This window comes from Adiantum capillus-veneris, chromosome 9 (assembly GCF_014529385.1).
Source record: "Adiantum capillus-veneris isolate H3 chromosome 9, ASM1452938v2, whole genome shotgun sequence".
Lineage (NCBI taxonomy): Eukaryota > Viridiplantae > Streptophyta > Polypodiopsida > Polypodiales > Pteridaceae > Adiantum > Adiantum capillus-veneris.
In genome coordinates, this window is record NC_140939.1 from 11645357 (window position 1) to 11656028 (window position 10672).

The window sequence follows — 10672 nt, forward strand, 5'->3', positions numbered from 1 at the left end:
AGGTTTCATCTCATTTGGGTGAGAAAATTGGGTTCTAAGCAGACTTTAGCACTTTTGACTGAAAAAAGGCTAGAATAGCTAAAATTGGGGACATGACTTCCTTAATGTATTAACCATCTGCAAAAAGCTTATACGACCAAATTGAGACAATCCATATGGATCCAATACAATGTCTAGGTACAAAATAAAATGAAGTACAACAAAAGACTGAGAAAGAGAAAAAAAATTTAAAAAAATCGGCATCAGCGTCGGTGTCAATGCCTGAGGATGGTGTGCATTGGGCGTTGTCTGAGAAAAGTATTGCAATGGTCGCTCCAGAGCTTTGTCAGTGTGTACTTCTGGCACTGTCATGGGGGGGTCAGATGCAGTAGATGAGGGGGAGAGCGAGAAATGAAATGAAATAAATTTTTACATTAAACGCCTTGAAATGCCAAAATTACATATGATACAATCTCGATGGAGCTAATGACAATATCTGGGTATAAAATAAACGAAGTGAAGTGTGAAACTAAGTCAAAACCTAAAATCTGCATGCTAAAATCATCATCAGCATTGTCGTGAATGCCCGATGGTGCTCCACAGTGGGCGGTGTCGCAGAAAGTATTTCAGCGGTCGTTGTAGAGTTGCGTCAATGTTTGCTGTTGTAGGTAGGCGTACTCTATCATTAATCGTTCTTCTCCGTCCCTGCAACCCTTCCTTTAGGGAATAAGATCGAATCAAGCACAAAATCTAGCGCGGCAGGATGGACATCTAGCTTGAAGATGAAGTTATAAGATGGCACCTTTTTGAGGCTGGGTTGCCTGACTGCAATCCACACTTCCTCATTCATGATGCTTTGCCGGATCATAAGCTGATAAGGACCTCCGATATTGATGAAGTGCCTCTCCAAGTAGACATTGGCGGATTGCGACTCTCCATATTTGGAATACGACATCAGTGGGGCGATGGATTGCAGGACAGCAACATACACATTGCAACAGGAAACAGATCCCTGGCCCTGCATCAAACCTAGCCAAGAAGGTAACGAGCCCAGATTCAAAGTATGTGTGCGCACCTCCCAAGATCTGCAGAATTGCAAGCCGATCCATGCATGAGAGAGAAGAGGAGATGCACGGATCTTAAGAGAGGGAGAAGGAAGGGGAGGGGAAGGTGTGCACACACACAACAGTAGATGCAGAGTTCAATGCTGTCTCTACATGTGTGGCTTGACAACAAGGACACAGAGAGTTGAGCTGCGGCGGTAGGAGAGGAAGAGGGCTAGTTGGTAGGAAGGAAGAGAGAGATGCTATTGTTCTGGATGCGGAAGGGAGGGAGGGGGCAGTTGGACTGTAAGTCGATGTAGTGGGTGGTGGTCTAGGCTCTGTGCGAACTGAAGTGGAAAAGGAGTGGTACGTGCTAATATATATATATATATATATAAAAGGTTGGCAACCGATCTTATTGGTCTGCATGAGAATGGTGTCCAACGCCATTGGGTACAACATTTGCTGGCTGAGGACCTGAGGATGGCTGTCTAGACAGAACACTGAAGGTGGCCGCCTTTGCGTGCAACTGAGCTGTGTAGCTACAGAAATATGCTGCATGGGTACAATGATTGATTTGTGGCCTCTAATAAACGTGGTCTATCCTACCGTCTGCATGTGTGAGGAGAGAGAGAGAGAGAGAGAGGCTGAAAGTGGTTGGTGGCCAGAGAGAGACTGTCGCCACAAGCAAAACCAGGCTGCGAGAGAAAGGAAGAGAGAGAAAGGTAGTTAGCGCTACTTTGTCGGCTTGGTCAGACGCTCGCTCTCTCTTGCATGGCGGCAGCCTATCTGTCAAAATCTCATTTTTTTTTCTCTTTGTCACTTACTGTATGTCAATTGCGCTGCATGAATTCTCCCAAGTTATCTCTATCCAGTGTGTGTGTTCTTTTTCTAGTTGAGTGCTAGTATGCATGCATAGACGTAGGCGTCAGTGCGTCACTCAAAGTGTGCATGGCGTTGGTGATCCAGTAGAGACTGAGAGAAAATAAAAATATGCATGGCGTTGGCGTTGGACTGCATATTGTGCAGGAAAAAAAAAGAACAACAATTGAAGTGCTCTAGGTTGACATAATCAGCTTACAACTCTAAGAATTAGTGTGCTGCTTTGTATGTTGCTGAGGGTACCAAGGTTGGAGGACCACCAAGCCGATGGACTAGGGTTGTCGGCCATTGTTGTGCACTACCGACTGCGACTTTGACGATCACGCTTAACTTGAGCCCACCAAAACTCAAACAATATGCTTTATTACTATGTGATAGCTAATATTATGTATTAACATCCCTCACGTGTTATAAACCTATTTATGTATGTAGCACCCCCTCTTTTGCTTCACAATCATGGGAGGAATGGTCATCCAAATTCCCCCAGGAGTAACAAGTCTCGAGTTCAGCTCTTCTCAAAAAGATATCTGACTAGGTCTCTGTGGACTGTTCTTACGACACTAAAAATAACCTAATTCTTCTCTACTGTATTTACTTCCTTGAATTTCATACATAGCTTGATATACATGGTTAAAATAATTCTCGTCGGATAATATAACGCACGTGATTAGGAAAACCAAACAATCTAATCAGATAAATTATACACATGTATCTTGTATTCAAAGGTAAATATGAAGAAAGAAGTTTAAAAAGAAACATGACTTAGCTTTGATTTCTCTTCTCCATAGCCATGATGGTTGCAAATCCGAGGATGTAGTCTTAGCTCTGATACCACTGCTACAGACGGATGTGTGGCTCCCTGCAAAATACCCGAAATAACACAATAAACAACATAAAACAGACTAATCGGCATACCTGGCACAATCACGTGGTCGCATGTTCGCAAGATACACGAAGAGAGAGAGACACAGAGCGAGAGAGATTGAGGGAGCACGTGCAGGCGCACCTCCTAGAGAGGAGTGCTACGTCGGCACGGCGAGAGAGAAGAGAGGAGAGATGAGAAGAGCAACGCAGACACTGGGCGCAATCTCCCCCGTGCAAGAGTGACCATTTCCCTCTTGCACGTATTTAATTTATAGATTCTTGAATGGTCAAAGTGAGTACAAGCTGGCCGGCCGGTCATAAATGGCCAAAGCTCATAAAGAGCACTTGGATAATAAAATGTACAATATATATTTCCATTTGCATAGGCCTAGCTTGGTCTATTCTTTTCCACCTGTCAACTGCAATAAATCATAAAATATCATTTCTATAACAACAAGTGGCTACCATCAAATAAGGATAGATCAAGACATTGTAAAGACCACATTTTGCACTACATTTGGTCTTTACAAATAAATTGTCATGCCTTTTGGCTTGACCAATGCACCAACCACATTTAATCGCTTGATATAGAAGCTATTCAGGCCTCACCACCTTTACTAAAGTGTTCTTTGATGATATAATCATCTACTCTAATTCACTAGACAAACACAAGCAACACCTCCAGGTAATATTTCAAGTATTATCAGAGAATAAACTCTATATTAATTGAAAAAAAAGCGAGTTTTTCTTACAAGAGATTGAGTATTTAGGTCACATTATCTCTCAAGATGGCATTCAAATGGATCCATCAAAGCTAGAGGTAATAAAAGAATGGCCTAATCCAAGGAATCTACATGAACTAAGAAGCTTTATAGGTATGTGTGCATACTATAGACGCTTTATAGAAAAGATCTCACAAATTGCGGGACCATTACATGACCTAACAAAGAAAAATGTTAGGTATACATGGTCTGCCAACGAGAATAATGCTTTCAAAAAGCTTAAAGAAAAGCTTATCTCTCAACCTGTGCTTACACTGCCGGATCTCTCAAAGCCATTTGAGGTCTAATGTGACGCTTGGGGTGATTGCTTTGGAGCTGTTTTGCTCTAAGAAGGGCACACCATAGCCTATGAAAGTCGAAGGCTCGACCCTGCAAGCTCTAGGCATGTATTAAAAGGAACTCCTCGCCGTTCTACATGCCTTAGACTCGTGGAAGCACTATTTATTGGGGACTCTTTTCATTCTACGGACAGATCACCAAAGCCTTAAGTACTTCATGATGCAGACCAAGCTCTTTGATAAACAAATGAGGTGGGAAAATTTCCTTTCGCAATTTCATTTTCATATTGCTCACATTGCTGGCAACAAGTAGCTGATGCACTCTCAAGACGACCGAGAGTGAATGCGGTTTCCATAGTAGCTCGCAATGATCTATCTTTTATGATAGATGAGTAAGCTATGATCCCAATTTTAGAGTGCAATTTCAGCCCTTGCATTAGGGAAGAAAGAGGAACCATTTATATTACAAGATGGTTATCTTCTCTATGGCAATAGACTATGCGTTACTAACTCACTACGATAAAAAGTAACATATGAATCTCATGATCCTCCTTATGCGGAGCATAGAGGGATTTAGTCTACCCTAAAAGGGATAGAAACATGTTTTTATTGGCTTGCAAATGAAAGCAAACATACAAGAGTATGTTTCTAAATGTGTGGTATGCCAAGACGAAGTTTGATAGAGGGAAGCAATCTGGATTGATTCAACCTTTGCCAATCCCTAATTCACCATGGGAGATCATATCCATGGATTTTATCTTTGGATTGCCTAAGTCTATCCATGGTAATATGGGAATATGGATTATAGTAGACAGGCTCAACAAACAAGCTCATTTTATACCTGTCAAAAAGACTATCAAAGCCCATCAAATGGTAACCCTCTTCACATCACAAATCTTCAAGTACCATGGCTTGCTAATGTCCATAGTGTTGGATAGAGATCCTAGAATGACCAGTCATGTTTGGAAGGGTCTCTTAATTTGAGAATTTAGGAAGGCTAAACTTCTCTTTGGCCTATCACCCGCAAACGGATGGCCAAACTGAAATAGCCAACCTAACAATTCTTGATCTAATAAAAGCATACGTAATGGAAGTAGATCAAAGGTCCCAATGGGAGAAGTACTTACCCTTAGTGGAGTATGCTTACAATAATATTGTACATGCCTCCACGGAAAAAGCACCTTTTGAGGTAACTGAGGGAAGATCCAAAAGTCCCCTGCTACTTAAGGTACATTGGAAGATCTTCACTGTAGATGAGTATAGCCGAAACCTATAAGAATATTTCCAAAAGATTAAGGATGCTATCTCTATCTCACAGCAAAGGCAAAAGGCTGCTGTTGATAAGCACAGAAGAGTCCAAGCCTTTAATAGAAAATCATAGGGTCTTGCTTAAATTTCCCAAGATTCAATTAAGGCACACGACAGGAAAAAATCCTATGGGATACCAAAAGTACTATGCTAAGTTAGCAAAAAAGTACTATGGTCCCTTCCAGATTCTTAGACCAATCAATGAGATGGCCTATCAACTCAAGTTTCCCAGTCATTGGCTCATACATAATGATTTCCATGTGAGCCTAGTAAAGCCTTACAAAGGAGAGCCATCTCAAGAAGAGGACCAAGAGATCGAGGACCAAGAAGAGGTGCTACATCTCGAGTCCATTCTCTGACATGAAGACAAGGTATTGAGAGACGGTAAGATTATCCGATGGTATCTTCTTTAGTTTAAGAACTATCATTTTGAAGATGCTAGATGGATGCAAGGCATACAATCAAAGGATAACCTAAACCTTGTCAATGCTTACAATGCTTCCCAAGTGTAAGCAAATGTAATTTTTTTAAAAATGAACAAAGTTTTTGTCTTATAAGACTCTCTTTTTATTTATTGTGCACAAATGTTAAGAAGGATGCATGCTTAGGATCTTTGTGGAGACGACGTCTTCCAAACACCAAGTAGAGCTTGCCACTCTACTATGGAAGATTGATAGGACTAATGCACATACATGCTTGCGGCAACTTAGGCTCTCAAGCACCAAATGGATTAGTCATCCATTCTAGAACGATGTCATAGGGTAAGAAAGGGATCCTCTACCCGCTAGGAAAAGGACTACTAAATAGGCTTTATCTTCTCTATCCATAGTCAATGACGCCTATGAGTTCAAGAGAGAGGTAATGTCATAATAACTAATATCTAATTCTCCTAAATGATTTTCTCATGTTAAGATGATCATTTAATATGGGGAAGTACGACGGGAGAAAAAGCTAGAATATTGGTTAGGCTAGTAGACCGGTCACAGTAGGGATCCAAAGGAGGGAAAATAGGGATCAGAAGGGGGGACCATCTACAAAAGAGCAATATGCAACATGGGATTCAAAGACCTCAAGGTTCAGCCCATTAAGACCTCCAAAATGCTAAGGGTCCAAAATTCAACGGTTATGTCCAATGGTCAAGCTTAGGGTAGATTGGATGCTTGTGGGAAGACCCAAAAGTCTTCCCACATCCCTATCTTTGAGGAGGCGAGCCCTTTTAGTAGGGAATGAGAGAGAAACACACACACACACACACACACACACACACACACGCACACACGCACACACGCACGCACACACACACACACACACACACACACACACACACACACACACACACACACACACACACACACTCTTGCAAGCTCCCTTTACACAAAGGGCATAGTGGACACATGTCATCTCCCTAGCCCAGTTGCCCCCAAGGTGCATTCAAATCCTATTGGATAGCCATAGAGGTGGACCAATGAGAATTAGGCTAGAGTAAATTTAGTTTAATTCATTTAAAAACACCTGATAAAAAAATCAATAGAAAGTAATCTCTCTAGAAGACTATTGGAGAGTCTCCCAAGGGGTCTAATGAGCATTCAATAGTCCAATGGCTTGCCTAATTCCTATTGGCCAGAAGACTAAGGGGTCCAATGAGAGTTTAATTGCATTATTTAAATACCTAAAGCTCTCACAAAAGGGGAAAGGGAGACACATCTCACAAGGCTATCACTTATGCTTCTTAATTATCATTGGCTAAGCTTTGCAGGGTCCAATAGGATGCCAGCATGTACAATTAGCAAGAGGGGTCGACCAAGAGAGAGATGGGGACTGATTTTTGCAAGGCATTATCACTTACACACTTAGACAAGCTCATGTGTGAAGTAAAGAAGACTATCTCTCCTTCTCAAGCTTTAATGGAAAGCTCATCAGCTACACCAAGCTTGTGAGAAGGGAGGCCTACACCAACCATTCTTGGCTTTGTGATGCAAATCCAACCAATAGCCAAGATCCAATGCATGCTCATCTGCTCTATCATGCTAATTACTAAGCTATGCTAAGCTAATATGAGTGATTATGTGAGGAGACATACTTCTTTCTCGTAAGAATACTCCTTCTTCCTCTCGATCTACTCTCATACCCCGCTAGCTCTCACCATCTTCGAAGGTGTGTGAGGTATTGGGTCTGAGACCGTGAGGGAATTGATGTTGTGGTTTATACGTGTGAGCTTGGTGCTTGAAGCTTCCATCTTTATTGCACCAGTAAGTTATTGAAGGAACACAAAGTATTGTATTGTAAAATGGCTCCCTTGATGGGGGAAACCTATAATACAAAGCCTTTTGGAGGGGGGACTTTCTCCATGTATATCTGGTCCTCAACTGTTTTCAATAGCTTAATTTCTCTCTCTTTTTGAAGTATTGTTCATGCCTATCTAACTAGGTGTTATGATTTTGTTGCTCTCTCCATCCAAGAACTCTTGCTATGCTCATTAGGAATCTATTCTAATGAAATGCTCGCTATGTCTTTTTTATTTTCTGCTACACACAAGCTACTAGACCATTAAATGTTACATTCTCCCATTAAGAGAGACTTGGTACAATACAATCTTTGTGTTCCTTGTGACCTAGGTGATGCAATGAAGATGGAAAACTTCATGCATCACGAGCATAGTATAACCTTTGCAAAAAGCATTAACTATCTCAAGCCTCAGTCCCAAGTCCTCAAACATCTTCGAAGGTGGAGAGAGCTAGCGGGGAATGAGGGTAGTGAAGAGGAAGAAGAAACATTCAACACCATATTAGTGAATTTGGGAGTTTCCCAATTTCCACTTTCAAAACAAGCTTAACACTAGTTTGGTACCAAATGTTTTGCAAATTTAAATAAATGGTACATGAAATTTACAGCACATCTCAAGAAATGCTTTTGCAAACCTATTAAATGTTATTCAAAGTACTCATAGAAATTATAATCCCTCACTTTTGATCATAACCTCAATAGTAACTACACTCATGAAAAGAACCTACGCAAAACAGCATTCAATTTTTCATTAAAACTGGTACTCTACCCTAAGAAAAAAATAATCAGGGTGCATGAAATAATCCATGTTAACTATTTATATATGTGTATGATATTTTTGAAATTGTAATGTGAGAAAAAACAATTATGACTATAATTAAATATAGAAAGTCCTGTGGGTCAAAACAATAATCAGGGTGCATGAAATAATCCATGTTAATTATTTATATATGTGTATGATATTTTTGCAATTGTCATGTGAGAAAAACAAATTATGACTATAATTAAATATAGAAAGTCCTGTGGGTCAAATATGCAACATTCAAAATTCAATTAACAATCACAAAAAACACTTAGTTCATCTAAATTTACAATGTATTATGATGCATATATACTAGATCTATGACTCCATTACATAAGGTGATAATTTTTTATGGTTATGCAAGCCACATTTGGTGATTCTATGCATGTTGTAATTATGATTTTTTATTTATCAAAGATAAGCCTTAAAAGAAAGTCCACTTTTGGATTTTTTTTGTTCATCTCACTTATTTGTATACAGATACCTCATATGGACACAATTGGGAGATTTATATACACACTTTTATTAGTTTTTCATTGCAATGTTTTTTTTGCAAGAAATTACGCACTTCAATTTTTTTTAAATGAGCTTACCTATGAGTTTAAACCCTTGAAAAATTCTTACTTGATGGGTATTGACCTATAGATACATTCTACACCTTAGGTTTTGTCTCATAACCTCATCATGTTAATGAAAGAGGCCTTGAAAGACCAAAATTTTTCTCTTGTCAGCATTTTCAAGATCTTGGTCTTTTGATTATAAAAAAGTTTTAGTCCCATAACTAGGTTATGAAGCTCAATTTCTTGCTAAAATAAGTTTTTTCATATCCATACACCTTGAAATTGATGCAAAATCTTATTTTGATGAGAAGTTATATTCAATTTATGGAAATTTTGTTAAAACTGCACTAAATCTCTATGATTTTTTCATCTTAGAACTTATCATTATAATCTTAATTTGGTATTAATTTTGGCAAAAGTAAAATTTGGCTATGTTATTCACCTCATAGTTGACCTAAGATATGAACGTGACCTATGATTATTTTTTTTAAATTCACCAAATAATTATGACAAGTTGCCAGAAAAACACGACACTTTAGTGTCTCAGGACATTTGAGTGTCCAATTACAGAACTAGAATGTTTGACCACATGGCCAAACCTTAGCCAAATTTTTGAGAGCATGGCTCGAAAGAGATTCTCACTACCTTGTGGAAGGCTTTGGCCTTAAAAACTAGTTTGAGATTTGTCCATATGGCCAAATCTTTAACACATCGGTGATTCCCAAATTTTCTCCAAAGTCTCAAACTCTCTAATATGGTGTTATTCCATAGGAGAAAGAAGTAGTTCCTCACTTATTATCACTCTTCTTGCTAGCATACATAATAGCGTAGTAACAAAAGCTTAAGCATTGAAGCATGGCTCTTGGATGGATTTGAATTCCATAGCCAAAAGTGTTGGTGTAAGATCTCAACTTCTCTACTAGCTTGGAGAAGGAGATGGAGCTCTTGCACTTTGCACTTCACACAATGAGAGTGTGTGTGAGTGTGTGTGGGAGGGTATACCCCCCAAGTAGCCCCCATTCTTGGTTTGGTTGACCCCCCCCCCCTTGTAGCTCATGCTTAAAGATCATTGGACCCTTCCAAGCCTAGCCAATCACATGCAAGAGGCATATCAAGCAATAAGAGTATCCTTGGGACAAGTGTCCCCCTTTTCCATTTGAGAGAGGACTTGATAAATGGAAAAACAATTAATCAAATTAACTAATTTATCAGCAGACCCTTGGGAGGCCAACCAAAGGCACACCATGACGGCAACATGGGTAGGGCCTTGACATGTGTCCTTGATACCTCTTGATGCTTGGTCTTTCCTTGTGTGTGAGTGTGTGTGTTCTCTCTCATCCCCCTAGCTTTAGGGATCTCCTGCTCTTGAGTAGGGATTGTATTTGAATTTTTGAACACCTTACCCTCAAGCACCTTAGTCAGCAAGCATGACAAAGCATCTCAAGCTTGGGTAGTGTTCCCAGAAGCACCTCAAGCTCCCTAGTCGGCAAGCATGACAAGCACCTCAAGCATCTTAGTCAGCAAGCATGACAAGCACCTCAAGCATCTTAGTCAGCAAGCAGGACAAGCACCTCAAGCACCTTAAGTCATCAAGCATGACAAGCACCTCAAGCACCTTAGGCAGCAAGCACGACAAGCACCTCAAGCACCTTAGTCAGCAAGCATGACAAGCACCTCAAGCTTGGTCTAGGTTCCCACCTCAAGTTCAGCCCTAGCTTACCTAAGGTCAAAGGAATTTTTAACACTAGCCTTTGGAGGTATTCAATGAAGCTAACCCTAAGGTCTTTTAAACTCCATTGGTTAGCCTTGCTCTTTGATAGACCATCTCTCATTTGGATCCCTTCACCATTGGCCCCGTGCTGAGATAGATCTGAAAGCACATGTCTATATT

The 10672-nt window shown here is 40.2% G+C and overlaps 1 long non-coding RNA gene across 1 annotated transcript; it reads right to left on the reverse strand.

The window, feature by feature from the left end:
* Window positions 1–391: 391 nt before the first annotated feature.
* On the reverse strand, window positions 392–1112 carry LOC147450135 (uncharacterized). Its single transcript, XR_015189252.1, has 2 exons — window positions 782–1112; window positions 392–696 (listed from the first exon to the last, which is right to left on the reverse strand). It is a non-coding gene; the product is annotated as an uncharacterized LOC147450135 (long non-coding RNA).
* Between the last annotated feature and the right edge of the window lie 9560 nt (window positions 1113–10672).